A 20,814-nucleotide genomic window follows, 5' to 3' on the forward strand; every position below is an offset into this window, starting at 1 on the left:
TGTCATAGTAGCAACAGCACAGGTGTTACTAATTACATTAACAGTGGCTCAGTTCAATTCAAGTGTCCCAATCAGCTATGACAGTGTGATAGCGAGCCAGCATGCATAACACCAGGACCCTGAAACTAACTTAGAAATAGCTGTTAAGAAAATACACGTTACAACTGTATAACACCACATAAATTAGCACCACGCTGTCACAATGTAGGCATCATAGCATCCCACAGCTGATGGGCCAACCGACTATTAATGCGATGCCTTTTCATTATCACAGCACAAACATATCAACATGTCAGAAAGAGGTGTAATTAATGACATGATTGAAAGCTGCATTGCATTTATATCCAGTTTATGCTGCCATAAAAGTATGGGACCCTTAGTGCAACTGAGACATCGTTAATGTTATTAGTTTCAGCTGTGCTTTTCCTATGCAATGGCTAGTGAAATCACCATCCAACATTTCAACATTACATTGTCGCTGATATTAAAACTTTCCCCTCTTGTCCGCATTTGCTTTTATAAAAATAAATACAGAATGACTTAAATTTGTTCTAATAATTCTTGAACGTTCCTTGCTGCTATAAAGGCTTTTGGCTTTAATTGAGTTGCCATTTTGCGCTGTCAGTGTGCAAGCAGCCAATAATAAATAATGATAAACTGTAATGATAGTTCAGATTATATATATCTTTTAACATCATGGTTGTCTAAATATATATGTATAATTATGATATCGGTTTTGAGCACCTCATTGACGGACAATTTGGCTCTTAATTCGGCTTGGTGGGAAACATCCCAGTGTCAGCTTGCTCCTCTAGCTGGCCATCATGCGGCCGGACTGTGAAGTGCAGCTCTGAGCGCAGCATCCCGTCTCCGGTCTCCTCCATTCCTCCCTCTCTCTCTCCAGCCGTCGCCGGGAGCAGTGTGTGTGTGCTGGTATAATCTGACAGCACGCTGGGGCTGCGTTTCCTAAGAAAAGCTCTGCTCTCTCAGTTTCTGCCCGTCTTATTGCCGCTCTCATTGTCTTTGTCGACAGTGATAAAGCAGGAGGTATCATCTTGTCCATTCCGCCAATTTATTACGACTTGCCTTTTTTGTTTGCTGATCTTCACAGATGTTATGTCAACACTTTTTTGGGGGGGGGGGGGGAGTGGTGGTGGTGGTGGTGGGGGGGTGGGGGGACTCCTGGTTCTAATGGAATTTGTTGTGGCTGTTTTGGTCTCTTCTCTCTTTCAGTTCAAGCACGGGCCTGTTTTTGGAATAAGAAAAGCATTGCTGTTTTCTGACTTTGAGAGAAGAAAGAAGGGACTCCTCTGGAATTTCCCTAGGAATTTATTTGGACAGCTCCGGTAAGTGGACATTTTTGATATCAAAAAAGCTTAATGATTCAGAATGCATGCAGCTGTTTACCTTACTGACTATATCATCATAGGAAAAATAAACAAGCGCATCCCTAATTTTTTTTCCATTCTTCTGTTTTAATTACAGTTACCGGGGCTTTGCATTCACCGCCTGGGTATATAGTAAGTAGTATAGACTTTCTCTGCGTCTTCTGATTCTGTGTATTGCACTTGAAAGCAGCTTGTAATGTTTAACGTGTGGAATCTGGTGTCGGTTTGGTTTCTACTCTAAGTTATGTGTCGTGCCGCGATGCGAGTAGGTGCCCAGGGCGCATATTTCTGCATATCTTGGAGCTGCGTTATGGATAATGTAGCGCACAACGTGCACCGGTCTGCTGCTTGGCGCTACTCTCCAGATGGTAGCGAGATATTTAGCTTCAGAATTTTATTTTTTTTTATCGTCATCTTTACACACAACACACACTGTGCTCAAAACACAGAGCCATCTTTGCCCTAAACGATGCTCTGCCCCTCTTTTAAATAAATAGAGGATGCAGACTTGGTAACGTGCATGCACGCAAAAATTTCAAAATGTGGGATATTCTGTGTGTGTTAGTTGTTGGGACGTGTTGAGAAAGTTTGGTTTGATGGTTGGTCTGGAAACTGAGGCCATTTGGATGGTTTGTCTTTGAATAACGGCTATGTGTGTGCGTGCGTGTGTGCGCGCGTGCCCAAGGGTTCCTGACTCAGGTGAGGTAGACGGTGGGTGGGCTGTGACTCACTCAGTTTACCCATTTTGCTGCTGTTATCTGACAGGCTTTGATGTCAGATTTGACTGGTGATTGACAGTGGATCATGCGCAGTAGTGTGTCAGCAGAGGCCCGTGATTTTTTTTTTTTTCTTCTTCCACTCCATCACTGCAAGCTATATTTGGAAGTTACCAAATTCCATGATTTTTCTGTGTTAAACAGTATTTGTCAGACTACTACTGACAAGTGATTCATACATGGCCAATTACCCGTGATTTGCAGTCATACTTTGCAGCCTGAGAGAAAAGTGGAAAGCTCCAAAAGGCAAGATAATGAACTGAAAAGTTTGTGTGCCTCAGTATTTTTGTAGCAAGCCAACCCGAGGAGAAGCAATCTCAAATGAGGGCAAGGACAGCTCACACAGGCTGAGAGATGTGTCCTCCCTGGCTAGTGCAAAGTGACAGAGGGCTAAGTGAGCATGACCATTCAGGAGAGGTAATATCATTACGGTCTGCCAGTCAGGAGGCAGTACAAGAGATAGGCTACTGTTGCATTTCAAAAAGAATTTAATGGGAAGCACACAGGACAGGAAACTGTGACATGAGGGCAGGTAGAATTTACCAGACAAGTACACCCACATGTGGCTCAATACACTTTAGCTAGTTTTTAAATATGACAATCAATGTCTTAATCTAAAAAGTTGTTTTGTGCTGTGAGGTTAGCCTTACAGAGATGGGGGTATCATCTATCTATCTACCTGGAAACACTGTGGACATCATAAAAAAATCTGATTGTGTATCTATGATACTATATACTATGTTATCTAGACTATTATTTATTATAATAGTATTATATCTATACTCTAATATAGATATAACACGACCAGCACTGATGTGAAAATAAACAACAGGAACACCTGCTGTACAGACAAACACACATCCTCCTCCTTTTTTAAATTACCATTACCAGAACAGCAAATTGCAACATGCTCAAATGTTGAAATACAACAGTCCTTAAGGCTAGTTATCCCTGACGTTTTGAGTTCCAAAGTGGATTTGAATCATTTGCTGTCAGGCAGTGAATTTCTTGCAAAGCTTTCAAGGATTAGTCCCAGGTAAGAATGTCCCCTGCCATCCTTTACCCAGCAGTGCTTCCATTTTATAAACTGGCAACATTCTGCGTTTTTCCTTCGTCTTCCCTTTGAGTGATACTCCCAAAACTACTCGCCAGGCCCCCATCAATCACTGTTGGATGGGATTTGAGCAACAGCTAGAAATAGTAAGCGGGAAAGACAGGTCTGCTTGCTCACAGTTGCAAGAGCTCCTCCAAAATTGACCCGAAAGCCACAGCCAGCAGTGCCACTTAGATAGCTGCGTTTCTGCAAATCTTTTCCTCCTATTAATTATGCCTTAACATAGGTTGCTCTGGTGCAGCCATGTTGACAACACACCCACTATTCTTCTGCCTGCTGCACCCCCTTGGAGAGAAACAGACGTAAGCTGTAATTATGGTTTATAAACTTCCTCCAGGTGACATAATCGGGGCATGGCTGAGATGACAAGGGGCTGTGATAACAGCTACTAATAAATTTATAGCTGATTTTTTTTTTTCTTTTGCATTGCATATTTCTGAGACTGTTACTTTATAGATACACTGTTGGATGCAGCACATCATATATAGTTCATCCTTGTTGAAAATACAATAATAATAATATCAATAATAATATAATGAGGAAGACAGGAGTATTAAAAGAGTGCAAATATTGCCCATTTCTCAGCAAAAAAGGTGAAAGCAGTACACCTATGGGAAAGCAGCAGCTATATTATCCCTGTGTTTTTACTGTGAGGAACACCTTGATTGTGGTCCAAGGCTCGGCAAGCTGAGTAGCCGGCTCTCAGGGGCCGTTTTATAATGAGGATGCGCTGTCAGATAATTAGATACACCTGGCACAGGCGTTTTCAGGAAATTTTGATTCATCCCAAAATAAAATGTCTGTGCCTGCCAACATGAAAGCAGCAAAAAAAAAATATCCCGCTGTCACATTGCTTCTCCTCTCATGGTGGCAATGTTTTATTTATTTATCCACATCTTAATGCTCTTGGATGAGGCGGGCTTCATTTTGTGCTAGCTGATGCATTAGCTGCCAAAGTTTTTCATCTCTCGCAGAGTGAGCCGCTCACTCATAAGGGTGCCAGTGTCTCTCTCCGTGGACATCGACTCTCTCTGAGACGGGATGTTCTGATGCCGCTAAATTTAATGACTCCCTTGGCTGCATGGCACAAGATACCATCTAATTCTAATTCTAAGACACTGGCATGACAACACATATCCCTCCCAAAATAGCTGCGTGACTATGCACATCACCATAACCTTAGATGTGGCTGCTCACGTGTTTCTGCAAACGAGAACAGCATAGGTGTGTATTTGAAGGGAATATTCATCCTTAGACAATGTGTGTGTTTTTCCTTTTTGTGCTTCCTTAATGATGTTTCAATACAGACATTAAATGTTTGGAGATTCTGAATTTGATGGATGCACATGTGAACTAATCAGCCATTTCATACATAGACTGTGTACAGCAAGCAGAGAATGATTAATTGAATTCACTCCAACACCCCCCCCCCCCCCCCACACACACACATACACAGGTATATGCAGACCCATGCACACAAACACAATCTTAAATATAACGTCTTTTTCTTAGCCATTGATTAGAAAATGCTGCGTGAGATGAAACCCTCTCACCTGCGCTGTTTATTTATCAGGCACATGACTCCGGTCATAAATCAGACACTCATTAAGTTGTTAAACAACAACTTTTGCCTTCTGCAGGAGACATCAGTGCTATTAAGCCTGATATATGTGATACAGTAGGAAAGTGAGCCATTGCAGACTGCTCACGTTATCCAATTAAGAGATGTTTTGTTCCTCATTTTTTACTCACACACAGGTTTCACACTTTATTTGAAATGTCCCAATGCGGACACTCAAGTTGGTATCAAGTGACTCCAAAAACTACAGATCATCAGATTATATGTACGGCAGTAAGCAAGGCAGTGACACAGCTGAAATGTACTTTTTGTTACCTGATAGCTGAATATCAACACTACTGCAAGTCTTGTCTGTGTACAATTGATACTCTGGTGTCTACATTTTCTGTGTTAGAGCTAAATCAAAACAATAAGACGTGATGAATATATGCAAGGTTATATTGTAATAGGCCGACAAAAATGTATTTAAGTGGCATTGCCTAAATCTTATTCTTACTAGAATGACACATTTTTAGAGGTGTTTGAACTCTACATATCTGAAATACATGTGCTAGTAACCACATATTTCCCTGTTGTGGTCAATTTAGTTTTCTAAATTGACCACAACAGAAAAAAATGTCTTTAAGGACTTTCTGTTCATTTGGCTTAAAAGTTTAGATTGCTAATTTGTTTTTAGCCTTGGAAACAGCTGTTGACAAAAAAAATCTCACCATAAGGTCCACTTTAGTAGCTGTTCTGGAGCTTTCGATTGTATCACACAGTCCTCCTCAGCAGATGGAGTTTGCCCAGTTGTCATGAAATTAAATTCCTAATTCCTTTTTTTTTTTCCTGAGCAAATCCACCACACTAGGGCAACACCATCTGTTAAGGAAGATCGTGTGATGTGATAAAAAGCTCCAGAACAGCTATGAATGGACCTTGTGGTGAGATTCTAATTTAAGTTGTTTATTTTTTTTGTCAACTGCTGTTTCCACAGTTGAGAATGAATTTTCAATCTCTAAATCTATTCAGTTTTCACTATTAAAGGACCAGTGTGTAAGATTTAGGGGGATCTATTGGCAGAAATGGAATACAATATTCATAAGTATGTTTGAATTAGTGATAATCACCTGAAAATAAGAATTGTGTTTTTCTTACCTTAGAATGAGTCCTTTATATCTACATAGGGAGCAGGTCCTCTTCCACAGAGCCCACCATGTTGCACCACCATGAACCAGAATAGACAAACTGGCTCTAGAGAGGGCCTTCCGTGTTTTTTGCACGTTTCGCAGCCACTGTAGGGTCTCTTACATGCTTGAAAGGGGAGGGGGGGCGGTATTCAGTTGGTTATAATCTGCAACCTCACTGCTAGATGCCATTAAATCCTTCACACTGGTCCTTTAAAGTCCCTGAAACCGTGATTATAAATCTTAAGTATTCCTTGACAACGTTAAATATTCATGATTAAATAAGCAAGAATTTAAGTTAAATCTTGGGGAAGAAAACAGTTTTTAACAGAGTTTAACACTCAGCTTATCTTCTTCATCAAGACTTTCTGAGTGTGTTTTGATCAGATTTAACTGACAGTAGCCTGGCGACATCAGCAACAATTCCACAACTGTCATTTTGATTCCAATGTTCCGAAACTCAGAGAGATGCACAGTCATCTGTGACATCACCCTTTTCCAACTAAGCCCCACCCACTTCACAGTAGTGAGAAAATGGAGGACAAAAACACACAAATCTGTAATGTGAAATAACTAAAACTCTTATAACTTTGGCAGAAAATAATGTGTTTATGTAGGATCCAATCACTCAGAAAGAAGCTGATTCAAAAAGGTTTCAGGGCCTAAAAGTAGTGGAATCAATAAGACATACTAAAATTCAATACAGAAAAGACTACACATCTAAGGTACGGCTAGACCTCAGCAGCTCTGTTTCTGCACTGTATATGTCTGGCAACAAATACGATGTCAGTTCAATCATAGCATTAGATCTGGAGCATATTGACTCCTTGTGAGCCCAACAGTCAACAAGGTTTCCTGGCCTTCCCTGCGTCACTGGTGATGCAGAAGAAATAATTCAGCTGTGAGCGAGTGTCACAATATTTCATGATTGGCAACTGTGTGGTTTATAATAGCACTGCCAGTTTGTAACACAGTATTCAAAGCAATACTGCAGAGCACATGAGCACACAAGTCTAGGTCAAAGCCTAGTATATAGCTGGACTGTGTATGAAACACTAGTGGGCTTTTAATATTTGTATGTCACCTAGTTATGAGCTATTTTCTATATGTTTTATATATTATTTCACTTACCCACAACCTGAATAATATTTTTAATGCAATAACTATCAAGTTAATCATTAATGCTAATTGTAAATGACCCCAACACAGCATGTGTATAGGAAGCATTGAAAATGTCATTGGGGACAATCTAATGGGGTAACATTTTTAACAGAGTAGATGTCATTTCCTGTATTCTGTTGCCTTTTAACAGGTGGTTTGATACCTGAAATTAGATGAAATTCGATGACTAGTTCAGAGCCATCTTTAACAACTTGAGGATCTCTTTATGCTTGCATGCAATTACAATTGCTGTTAAATTAATTTCTTCATGTCAAAGTGCCCATGTGCATTCTCCAATAAACTACATTCAGCTTCCAATGATTTCTATTCATTTATGTCTATTATGTTGTTAGCCAGTTATCTGGCTTTGTTAACACACACATTTTTTTACACATGTGACACTGCTACCGAGAAGCATTCCACTTAAATACATAGGGCAAGATTTCATGAGAAAAGGCTTCAATATAATAATCATCTGCCACCTTTCATGAAAAGCAATAGTCTTGAATTCATAAGTGGCATAGGTTTGAGGAGACTGTGTGAGCAAATCCATCAAGTTACCTGGATAACATCATAACAGCTTTGTGGCACAGGTCCCTGATATATACTTTTTTGGCTCAAGGGAATCAATGTCTAGCTAACGTCAGTGGCGTGCTCATGTGTATGTGAGTGCGTGCTATGTGAGAATCCGCCTGGGTGCAAGGTAGCAGTGAAAAAGGAAAGTGGAATTTCATTGATTTGGGCATTCTCTCAATAAGCAAGCAGAATGGATTTGACAATGAAGCACTGACACAGCGCTCTGAAAAGAGCAATGAGTGGATAGACCCATGTGCTGATTATCAACATGGTAAAAATACGGTAAAGATGGGGGGTGGTGGAGGTCTAAACAAATAATTTTAAAAAATGGGTGGGACTTTTGACTTTTGAAAAGACACAAGACACATGTAACATGCGGACACTGACAGTAAGTTACACTGGCGATGGCGCACAGACCCTCTCTTCTCAAATAGGTGTTATTTGGATAAACTGACCACATATTGGGAATCTAAATGGTTATATTTACATCCACCAAAATGTTAAAACTTAATCAAGTGACAACAGCTTAATCTGCACTACTGTATTGCTGCCAGTTGGTGCAAAATGCATTCTGGGATACTTAGCTTCGGCTGGATTCGGCTGACCAATGGTGTCACTTCATCACTCAGCTACTCAGTCAGTCAGCCATGGACACTATACAGTTGTAGGGCTGTCCCTTGCCGTTGCGGTCCAGCCAAAAATAATATATCTATTGATAAGTGCACTGTGTACTGTTAGGATGTTGTTGTTAGGTTGTATACGTACGCTATTGTTTATTTTATTAGTGCTCCGCTGCCTTTACCTTGAACCTGCAACAAAGTGACCAAACATATGGTCATGCTCTATTGTACACTGTTATTTCCTGTTACCTCACTTTTATCCCAAGGTAGCAAGAAATCTAACCCTGGCTCAACGATGCATGATTTGAAATTCATCTCAGCAATGAGGACTGTGGTGGACCTTTCCCCTCCCTGCTCGACTTGCTGTGTTTTTTATTACCAAAAGAAAACCTGCATCTGTATTGTGTAGTTGAACTAGGGGAATGGGGGTGGGGGAACGTTGCTGTCTGTCTGCTCTAACATGACAGGAACTCACAAAACTAATGGACACTGACAAAAGATGAAGACAAGAGGAGGATGTTACAGAAGTGCTGCCCCGAGTCAGAATCACTGCCTGAACTAATAACCATGTTATACTGGGATGGACACAATATGATAAACATCTGTAGAGTATAATGCAATCCAAAACAAGAGGAACACAAACTACAGCTTTAAAATAATTATAAGGCTGAGTTAAAATCCTTAAGAGAATTTCAATATTTGTTCGCTACAAAGATGCTGCAGTTATTGCAGGGCTGTTGTTTTGGAATGCAGAAAATTCGACAGGCGTCCATGATAGCATCTTCATCTCTTGTAGGTTATGTAGCTTAGTTCCTCTTTTGATGCGACAGGTGCTAGCTTAGATAATGACTTGGTGCGGTTTAAAGAGCAAATGTGATTTTACGTTCTGACCTTTTTCTAAGCCTCACATACTGCATCACGGTGTGGATATTTAATCTCCATACATGCTATAGCTGTGGCAATCCTCTGCTATCTCTAAGCCTGAGAGATCTCAGAGGGCACTGGTATGTTGAGTATTGGCACTATAGTCTGCTGCGATATCGAGGCAAAGAAGAAAACAGAAAGAAATAATGCAGGCAAGATGGAGCCAGGGTACTCTGCACAGTTCGATGCTGCTGCTTCTATCCGACATGAACAAGAGAAATCAATTAGAACTACTCGGTTGCTATCCAAGGGACTTCCACCATGGGGAAGGGTAGAGCGAATCAAAGCGTTTGGGAAAAAAAAAAAACAAAAAGAGAAAGTAGCAGAAGAGGAAAGTGAACTCGAGTGGCATTTTGTTGTATTCTTTGTCAGATCAGCTCCCTCTGACCTCAAGATAACATTCATGCTCACTGTGTTCATCTGAGGCATGCTTAGAATTCCAGACACTTCCCCATCTCTTTTTTTAACACAGATGTAAAGCTTTCTCACTTACTGTCCTTTCAGGTCAGTAATGAGAAAAAAGAAAGGCTGGCAAAAATGTTCCTTCGCAAGAATATGTCGATGAAGCCTTAGCATAGTTTACCCGCAGTTTCTGCCATTGTCCCAGCAGCCTTAGATTCACACTATTATGTTTATATTCATACCTTAGAGCCATTCCACCAGTCACTTGGAGGTCACAGTGAACAACATTTCTTTTTCACACCATGATGGGCACCACAGTTATGTTTTTTCTGAAAAGAAAAGAGCAAACAAGTTGGACTATTAGCAATCATACAGTTTTAAAAGTTTTATTTAAACATGGTTATTTTGGAAGGATCCTTAGTTATATAAAAAGATCCTTACAGTCTCCCAAGATTAAAACAAAAAGATTATTCACATTGAATATGAAATAGTCCAGCTATTGTGGTAGGATCAGTGAAGCTAGTATCCACAGCATATCATTTATTAATAGTATTTTACAGCCAGCTAAAGTACAATCTCACTATGATTTAAAATATACATGCAGTGCTACAGTAAATGCAGTGATCCTCTGAATCCTACATCCAAACTTGACTTAATAGACATTTAGTCTATACGTGGACTTCCCAAAGATCCTGAGAAAATTATTTTTGCTTAAGTGGCAGAGATGAACGAAAGAGATAAGGCAATTGATGCTTTATGCATATTTCATTGAATGCAGCTGAGCACTGTACTGTAAATACTGAAGTCGAAAGCGCACAGCATGGCTTTCACAAGACCCAGAGGCCTCATTGTCTTTGATCAGACTGAAATACGACACTTTCTGATCAAGCCCTACTTTGGACATTTAAATCAAACCCCTGACAGGCTCAGCGGCTCTAAGGCTGGGAGATAGGGTGTAATCTCTACACATAGGAGAAAGTGGACACCCCTGGAAGTGTGCTAGAGTCTATTATATTGTACATTTTGAAATCTTTCTTCCCCACCTTTCCCTTGATGAATATCTAGTAGTTGGTGATAGGGGAGTTATTCTAGAGTGTGGAAATTCAATTTGACAAAAAGACCTGTCTCATGGATTCTTTTAAGTGGTTATTATATCATAAAGTCTGCAGGGTAACAGATCTGGAAGGATTAATGAACAGGAATCCATAATTTCTTTTGTCTCTGTAGCTATTTATGTGTAAATCTGCTATGGAAAAAAAAAACTGACATGAAAGAGACGTGAGCATAATATTTGAAATTATAAACAAAAAGATGGATATCCGACAGGTTCAGTGTGATCATGTGCTGGTAAAATAATGAACATTTTAACAGCACTGGCTTAGAAAGTTGCGTTCCATCTATAATCCTGTGTGTACAGTTAGCTCAGTCCCCTGACAGAGCACACATGTAAACACAGTACCCCCACCTCCCACTCAGCCCCGCTGTAGGTTTGGCTGTGGGTGCTTGGCAGATCCCTCGGCATCATGAGAGAATAACAATGAGGGTTTTGGGAGGGATCAGTTCCCCAGCACAGAGCCATACTGGGTAGGGTTTATGTAAGACCCTGGCTTCCTGAGCTCTCTGCCAGTTTAAGACGACAAACAAATGGTACCAAGGAGTACCAACTTGCCAAAGGGGGGGATTGCATCTCTTCATGCTACCCCCACTGCTTCATCCTCCCCTCCGCAACACAAACACCATCCCTCTGTTCATGCACAAGCCTGGTTATGCGTCGTGGCTTGTGATACCAGGTCTCATGTGTATCCATGCAAGTTGATGTGTGTTTTCACACCATTTGTTGGCTCTGCAGCACTGTCGCCCGCTTTGAAGCCACCCCCTTCCTTTATCCTCCTCTTCCTCCCTTTGTTTTCCCGTTCACATGTTTCAATGAAAGAAGGCTGGGATCTGTCAAAACCTATCCTTCCTTCTGTCTGGCTTGTCAACTATTTTTTTTTATTTTTTTATTTTTAGGTGGGCTGCTACGGAAATTCACTCAGCCCTGACACCGCAGTGGTTCTTAAAATGTCAAAACAGGTAGAGGCTGAAATGTTGCCTTTTTGGATGATACAATTTATGTTTTTTATCAGCTTTTTCTGTTGCAGTTCTGCTTATGATGTGAGTCATGCCATAGCTTCTTGATTATCCATATGAATTTTAAGGCAGTATAAATAGAGCGAGATCCACTCAACCCATTTTGAGAATTCCCATTCATGACTTATTTTTGTAGTTATTCCTGTAGAAATCAAGTGTGCAAAAAGGCAAAACAAGCACCATGAGTCATGCTGTAGCAATCGTGCAGCAAGATAGGCCTTGCTGAACAGTGTTCACATGGTTGCAGAGCTCCTTGATCTTAACATGAACCACTAAAAAATGCCAGACCAGCTCGATTTTAAGCTCCATGCTACATAATTGCAACTATCCACTGATAAGATGAGGCCTACAATCCCTTGGTGCCAGATGTATTTTTAGAAGTGAAAGTGTTTAGCACTCTGCGTGTGTGTTGTCTAAATTTTTGCAACAGAAGGCATCCAAGTCTGTTGTTTTAATCAGCTGCATCTGGACTTTGTTTGTTGGGGAAAAATACAGAGGATACATTAATATTTAGATTGCTCAACTGGTCGAGGTTATCATTCATACATGAAAGCCAAATCAGATCAAGTCAACAAATGCTGTTGAAAGGTGAATTTGGGAATATCCCAGATGATAGAAAAGACTGGATATGAAGTGAAGGTCTCAATCATTTCCTTCCCCAGACACTATGAAGAAGACATATTGTGCACAGTGCCTTCTGACATGCAGTAGTCCAGAGCAAGGTCTTCCTTTATTTCTGCATAGCACAGGAATACACCATAGATAACATTAGGATCCACTGAGTTGGGAGTAAGGAGAAAATCGATGTAAGGTGAAAATTAAATTTAGCCCAAAGAGCCTTTAGGCAAAGTGCAATTTGAAAACACATCTTTTATGTTCCCCTGGGCGTCTGATAGGGGTGGGCAGGAGATGGACGGTGAATTTAACCATCATGGAAAAAGGCAGAGGTATGCTACGAGGGAAGGGAAACACCCTCATCTCACTCCTAATGTGCCTCCCTTTTGATTGTCGGATAATTTGGTTAGGGCCATGCGTCCCTTATCGGATCATATCAAAGGTCAGAGGCGTCCTGTAGACAAATCAATCTCCCCGTCTGAGGAGGCGCAGAGGAAGCATGGATTGAGGGAGAGCCGATCCATCTAGTGAGCCCAGAATGAAGGTGGGTGAGGAGGAAAAAGGGAGAGGTGGGGGCAAGAAAAATTATGGCATCTGCTGCTCAGAGAGAAGTGGGCGAGGAAGGTGAGATTGAACTGTTGACTTGGGGAATGTGATATGCTCAGAGAGAAAAAGAGTTTACATTATTGCTTGCCGTACAAGAGCAGTTCTTTGAAAAGATCTGGCATATTATGGTCCTCCTGATTACCAGCTTACCAGTTAGTCATGGTACGCAAGTCACTGATATGTCCCAACTCGACCGAAAACGATATCAGTTTCGGTGTAGGACTCAAAAGTGGTTGAAAGCTTCTCTTTTCTGGCATTTTTTCTAACAAAAAATAAATAAAAATCCTGGCTTTCCTGGTCACCACTGCCTGACAGTATCATCTCTGCGCTCTAATAGGTGTGAGGATAATCCAGTGGCTGCACATCTCCTCATGCATGGCTTCCCACTTCCCCCCGTTTAATTCAATTTCTCAGTGTTCATACTTTCAGAACAGGTTTACAAAGGTTCTATTTGGTGCATTGAGCTGTCTAACCAACTTGCATGTTCTGCTCAAGGTTACAACTATTACTGAGGCAATTAGTTGAAAGACTGGAAAATTAATCTGCAATAATGTAGGGAATCAGTTAATATTACCCATTTATCACACAAAATGCCAAATGCTTCTGGTTTCAGATGTTCATTGTCAGGTTTTGTTGCTTTTTTGTGTTTAATATCATTGTACATTGGATATCCTTGAGTTTTGGACTGTTAGTTGGACAAAATAATATGAAAAATAAATTAAGCCAGTGGTTCTCAAACTTTTTCATGTCAAGGACCCCTAACTGACACAAATTAGACACCCATTATATAAGATTTTGACCCAGGTTCCCCATCAAGACTTTTGCTTTTAGATGTTCTATTACAGAAAGTGTATGAAACCTATGACCAAAATAGTCATAAAACCTGTCATTGTGTTACCTATGGATAAAATTATAATGAAAAAAATGATTCCCCTTTTTGCTTGGATCACTGGGGGTCCCCTGACCCCACTTTGAGAACCACTGAATCAAGCAATTGAATTTGTATTGATATTTTCATGCAAAATGAATGTGGTTGACATGGGCAGCACAATAATTAGTTATTTATTGTGTCATGCACATACAAGCAACCAGCCCACATGGACTTACAAGACACCAAAATGCAGTTGCAGTGGTGAAACATTTGTCAGAAACAGATGAGAACAAAACCGCTAACGTTACATTACAAAGAACTGTCTTCTGCACCAGTCAGCCACACTAAAGGTTTCCTTCCTGAAACACAGCTCAAGTTTTTTATAACCAGTCAACCAGAAAAAAATAATTGGAAATTAAGGACATTTTACTAAATGGTGTATCCCTTGAATCATCATAACGAGCAATAAAACATAAAAGGGATTTAGTTTTCAGTTTCACCTTAATCACATAGCAAACAGAGTCTTTTTTCTCTTCAGGGAAGGCAGTAAACCTGCCTCTTTCTATAGCTAATGGTAATGTACCTAAACGTGACTGTGCACACAGAGATCTTTTACTTTTGGATATACAATACTTGTACAGCAGCAGAGGTCTTTCAATGACATATGTAATGGATAACATCCTCATATACAGTATTAAGTTCAAATTTTCCAGTATTTTCCATGTTGTTCACAGTATAGTCTTAAGGTAAAGGTCAGTTGCTCCATACAGTTTAAATTTTGATTTGCATTTGGCAATTCTTTCTGGCATTTTATAGAATAAGCAATTAGTTGATTAATTAAAAAATGAGAGTAATTGATAATGAAAATAATCATTAGCTGAGGCCTTAGTCACAACCGTGAGTGATATGCTGTCTTCAGGGAGTTCCATTAGAGGTTGTTCATGATAAGCACTACAGTAGTGATACCACTATTTATCATTCCTCTGCCTCATCGCACTGAATATTTTAACTAATATTCCAGAGCTCTTAGAATACCCATTAACAAATAGTCATAATTGAGCCAATGATGCATAAACACACAAGTGGTGGGCAGCAGTGCTAGGCAAAGTTTATAGGTGAGTATAAATCATCCACAGTTTAATGCCAACAAGATGTTTAATTTGGTCCCTCTGAGTGCGTAATTAGATCAATTAGCCTGAGTCCTGCATAGAGAAGCACATGGAGAAAGGACCCACGTTGCTCTCTGGTCTCCCTACATTAAAAGGCAACAATGTATTTCCTCCTTTTAAACTCCCTGTGTAATAACTCACCAGAGCCTTCCCTCCAGACACCGTTGCAAAGGTTCAGTGTGAGATAATGTTTGCTCAAGCAACTCTCAGTGAGATTCAGCGCTCCGGTGACACCATTACTCTAAGCTCATTGCCTAGTCAGGTTGGGTGGGTCTACCTTGCCTCAGAGAGTCGAAGCGCAGAGGCGCCAGAAGAGAGAGCACCTCTCAAGACAGATTACATGTCTGTGGACAAGCGAACAGGCTTGCACTTCACCTCCGCCTTAGACAAGCGGGTTATAATCTTTGGGTGTTTTTTTTCATGCTCTTGCCAGTCATATAATGCATCCAGGACAAGATGCTCGCCTGGCAGCCCAAACAGGTGGACGACAAGGCAGCTTACACATTTTCGCTAATTGCAGACAGTCAGTGAGACGTATCTGAAATGAAGATGATGGCACAAGCCTGCAGAGGAAGTCAAAGCAGCCTAGGCCTGAGCCAAAGTGTTTTAAATGGATTACACCAGTGTGTCATTGCGATTACATGCTCCTTGCAGGGACTGCGACAAGATGAATTGTATTTTATGGCTTTACAGCAGATTCTTTTTCTTTCTTTTCTCCTCCAACTTGAATGCATTTTTCCCCCCTCTACGAAGTAGCGTGTTCTGAATGTTGGATTGTTTTTTGCCTTTGAACTACCTCACAAACAGTTCATCTGCTACTTTTCCTTAAGGTGACATTTTCTGTTTATCTCAGAGTCGAGTGGCTGACTGAGAAAACATGTATATGTATACATTTTCATGCTTTGGAGATGATATTTCAGACTTATTTTTGGCTTGTTTGTATGGCTAAAACACTAGTACTCACCCTCATTTTGCATTTCAAAACATACTCTTGGTAGTGAACCTCAAAGGGCCTCAGAAAATGATACATATAAACACATACAGCATTTGATAGTTTTTCTCTATATGTCTACATACTGTAGGTCCAACCATTCACTCCTTGTTTACTATAATAATGTTTTTTAGGAGCCCTCTTATCTTTCTTTCCCTGTCAGTATAACGTATCACTGCAGTAAGTCATTTACATGTCTGTGCACGTACAGCACAGTAACAATCACTAACTCCACTTTCTACTTACATACAGTGTGTACTGTGTGTCATAAACCTCATTGATAAAAAAATGATTTAATAACATCTCTGCAGAAAATCAGTAGATATGGCAAGGTGAGCGGGCAGAGAGGGTTATGAAAGCTTCAGAGTGAGTGTGTGTAAGTGTGTGTGTGAGTGAGCGAGAGAGATGGAGAGGGAGAGAGAGAGAGGTTGTGTCTCAAGGGAGCCCATTAAGTAGGGGAAAGACATGGGGTTAAACAGTTGAGAACTTCCACCATGCTGCAGAAGAACGCACGTTCATACAGTCATACACATACAATATTTTTTTTTATATTTGAAGACACTTATCAGCTTTACTATAACAGAGTTACGCTCCTTGTAAACCAGCAACTTTGAATAGCACTGTCTTTCTACTCCCTGTAGTCCTGTGATGTTCATTCTGAGTGAGAACTGTTGAGGCACACTGTTTTCAGTCAGTGTGATGTGAGGGTGGATTACATCTGGTAGCTGTACTGGTGGACATATTCCCCGCACAGGCCCAGGCACAAACTGTGAGACATGTGTCTCTGCGTGGAAGCTAATTGAGATTTGTAACAAAGGTGTCAAGTTGTGTGCTCTGAAGTTGCCTACACACCCAAAAGTCGGCGGGGACGGAGTCTGCTTAAGGATAATTTTAGTGTAAATATCTTTATCCTTTTCTCCCTGAATTTCCTTTATTTATGAAGTCATTTGAAATTCAAAACAGATTATAACTGGTAGTTACTGAACATTTTGTCATTTAATTCTGAGGTTTCACAAAATGTAGAGTTTGATCAAATTTTCTCCATGGCAACGGATGAGAATCTAAACAAAATGAAGTTAAATCCCAATCATTTTTTATCTCCAGCAGTCACCTTAATTAAAGTTTATGCCATCACAACTCATCATCATTACAGTCATTTTAGACACAATGTGCAGCCACTTAGACACCAAAGTGTTTTTTTTATATGAACATTATTGTGATCTATTGAGAATTTGTCAGCTGCTACAACCACTAGCATCTGAGTGTTGTTTCTGTTTCTTACTGTAATATGCCTATAAACTACACATATAAATTATACTTATGCCTATAGGTCTACAAATAAAGTATATGCTTCAGGGATTTAAAAAACAATCAAAAAAGCGAGACAATGAGGAATTCAGATTTGTTGTCGTGGTAACATTATTGTAAGGCAGTTGCATTTTACAAAGTCAGGATTTTTCCATCTGTGGTGTTGAATACAAAATGCTTCCTCGAAATACTTCTCACATGGTTTGGTGTTATGATGATCTGCCCAGCACAGCTTGCTTGTGTAATTTATTTTGCATTAGCAAAGTTAACATTGGCATTAGGGATATTAAAAGATCACATGAATAGGTATTTTCATGAAAGACTTTCAGTGGAATACAAGCAATGGCTTGTTGTGCATGTTGTGTCTTAATTTTTAGCATGGAGGTTCATTCTTTACAGGTTTTCCTATATTTGAACAGTAGTAGCTTAAATTTCAGATACAAAAGTGACAACTCTAATATGTATATACTGTAGCACGTGCACATACAAAGTGGTGGTGGCTGTAATGATGCCCTGCAAAGATAGTACTTGAGAATTCCATGTTATGACAACAACTGACTGACCCTTCAATTGACTACGTTAGTTACAATCTTCTACCTGGCTACCCACAGGTGCATTTCACCCCGTGCTTCACAGAGATCTGCCTCCGCTGCCCTCGGCACTGAAACAATCCCTCAGTCTCTCCTCCTCAAGTGCCTACAAGACTTAATGCTCTTACTGGATTTTATATCAGTGAACACACTTGCTCCTCAAGCTAATCATAGGACTAGCGTCAATGAAATTTGATCAGTCTTAACAATGAGCATTGTGCCCTCCTATTGAGCACCATACAAATTAGCCTCTGTGCCGATGGCCAGTGGGACAATGTATTCTGCTGGCTTTATCACATCTCGCCCCGGCCTACTATTCATTTTGTGGACTGTATAGGATGAATTAATGTACTGAGCAATTTGTAAGGCTATGGATACGGATTACATTGTCTAACAGTATATTTGAATTGGTCTTTGAATGTAACTCCATTGGACTGAGATTAAATTCAGCTGATAAAAGTCAGGCTGTAACAAACCACATTATTATTGCCCTTGTCAGTCTGTTGTGCAAGGCAAAATGAAGCAGTGCTCCCATAATCCTGTTCATCTACAAGAGGTCTGCATTTCTGATTGAATTTCATAAGTTCAGTTGGTGGGGATTGGCTGGGAAGTGATTGCCATTTTGCTTAATATGTCCTCTGCAGGCTCCTGCCTCTCACCTTCTAGCTCCCTTTTTTTTGCTCCCAGTTTCTCTCCTAATTCTGCTTCTTCTTTCACTTCATGAATGCACTGATCACAAATTTATGAAGCATTCACCACTGTTTAACCATTAACTGTCCTCCAGCACTTTCAGCAGTCCAGTCTGCTCAGTTTGACTGAAATGATAGGACGCCACTAAGAATGTAACATCCAAAGGAACTTCCTCCTCTCCCAATCAAACAGACTACCCACAGGGACGTCTAGACTGTAGCTGCTCTCTGTCCGCCCTCTTAGTTTTTCTACCGCATTACATCAGATTACTATCATAGTGCAATTTCTCTTAATGCTCCCTGCACTGTAAAATCATCACTACAGTCTTTTATGCAATCTCGACCTAAAGTGATTTTATTTCCCCCTCATAATTGAAAATTATGCTCTTAAATGACTCGTTAAGCATTGCACATTTTCCTTACACACTGAAAGCATTTCCTCTCGTGTGTTTTTTTTTTTTTTTTTGACAGTCACATTAAGAAAAGTTAATGTGTTGTGTGCATTCCAAGCATCTGCACTCAGTAGAGGCAATTTCCAAACATTTGCAGGCTGGAAAGTCTGCACCCCTGGCTGCGCCTCACGAACAACGCTAACACCTACGCAATCATTTGGTTTCATCTTTCGGCTTATTCTTGTTTCTCTCTTCCACCCGTGGTGGCACAGGGAGGACAACCGCTCATAGCTTGTCGTGGTTCCCTGGCAGGCCAACGTGCACTACCAGCTATGATGATTTTCAAGCTAGGGGGAGTTGAGAAAATAAATTAGCATTCTGCTCCAGGCTGCGCCACAATCATTGTGGAGCGTCTCCACAGAGAAACACTAGCATCTACATTTAAACTCGCCTATTAATAAAGTGCAGTAATGATTCACCAGTGACACTTCCCCTTCCCTCTCGCGCCACCTCTGCTCCCACTGAAGCAACTCGTTTGGCTCAAACACTATGAGAAATGGGCGGTGTCATGACATCGGGGAAGGAGGGGGGGGGAGATCCAACATTCAACATTACGCTTGCTATTCGCCCCACTGAGCCAATGAATTTTTTATAAACTGTCCCCCAGAGGTTCATAAACATTGAGAGAAAAAGCAGGAAAGTCGGAATGAGGGACAGAGACAGGCATGGTGAGGTGGAGGGGGTCCAATTCCGGGGTCCTCACGAGATGTTTTCTTGCGTCGAGCATGCATAGACACCTGCTGTGGCTGAACTTACGGAGTGCAGCACTTGCTCCCAAGCAGCTGTAAACAAGACTGCATCACTGAGTATTTTTCTGTGCTTAGAGCTGACCCCACCATCCATTTGGCCCTGCTTTATGATTACCATAAATGCCTAGATTGCCTGCATAAAAATGTGGAGTGGAGACGAGGGCCTCCGTTTCCATTAGTGGCCTCTTTTTTACTGGAAGGGCCAAGTGTGTCCCCAGGGTAAGGCCAGAACTCTCACTGTCCTCCACAGTCTGTCAAATAGACTCTGTAATCAAGAAGCGGGCTAAGTGGATGGCCGCACTGATGGTGGTGTTAATAAAATGATTATTCATAGACAGAGATTATTCACCAACTGTGTGTTAGAGAAGTAATAGGGGGCAGGAGTGTCTCCTCACAAAAAGCTCATCTTTGAAAAATTAAAGCTCAATCACTGAAATACATATGTTGCTCAATTGAATATCCTCTAGCCAGTACACATTTTGAACTGCAGGATGCTTTAATTGTTTTCTGTTGAGATATATTTGTGCTTTAATTGTTTGTCCTCAGACACAAAAAGGGTAAAATAATGCTCATTAATGGTATTGTTCTTTTTGTATCACTGTCTACTATGGACTTAATAGCTAAATAACTGAATAGCATCACAAATTTAAGACAACTATTTAACACTGATAAAAAAAAGAGCGAATATACAAAACATACATGACAATGTTGTATTTTCTGGCAAAAGCATATGAGAATGTACACACGTTTTTCAATAATAGGAACTAATGAAGGCAATAATAAAGCAGAAAGCTGTCAGCTACAGGCACATAGTCCACTGTAATCCATGGCTCATAGATTTTTCAGGTCATTTAATCATTTGGGAGCATGAGTCCAACTCAGATTTAATATCAGCAATTGTGCAGAAATGTCCAGGCGGTGCATTGGGTTTTAAGGTC

At 40.5% G+C, this 20,814-nt stretch overlaps 1 protein-coding gene across 39 annotated transcripts in view; it reads left to right on the forward strand.

Annotated features, from left to right (window-relative positions):
* Nucleotides 1-770: 770 nt before the first annotated feature.
* The window catches only part of LOC122973552 (receptor-type tyrosine-protein phosphatase delta-like), a 370,064-nt gene continuing 350,020 nt past the window's right edge, over nucleotides 771-20,814 (forward strand). For 5 of the 39 annotated variants that reach the window (XM_044341152.1, XM_044341158.1, XM_044341159.1 and 2 more), the window contains exons 1-3: nucleotides 772-1,047; nucleotides 1,234-1,346; nucleotides 1,486-1,520. The gene's annotated coding sequence lies outside the window, so the exon portion shown is untranslated. Of the gene's footprint in view, nucleotides 1,048-1,233; nucleotides 1,347-1,485; nucleotides 1,521-20,814 lie in introns of all 39 variants that reach the window. The other 34 variants (XM_044341173.1, XM_044341171.1, XM_044341190.1 and 31 more) reach the window with 14 other exon arrangements.

This window comes from Thunnus albacares, chromosome 22, assembly GCF_914725855.1.
Source record: "Thunnus albacares chromosome 22, fThuAlb1.1, whole genome shotgun sequence".
Taxonomy (NCBI): Eukaryota; Metazoa; Chordata; class Actinopteri; order Scombriformes; family Scombridae; genus Thunnus; species Thunnus albacares.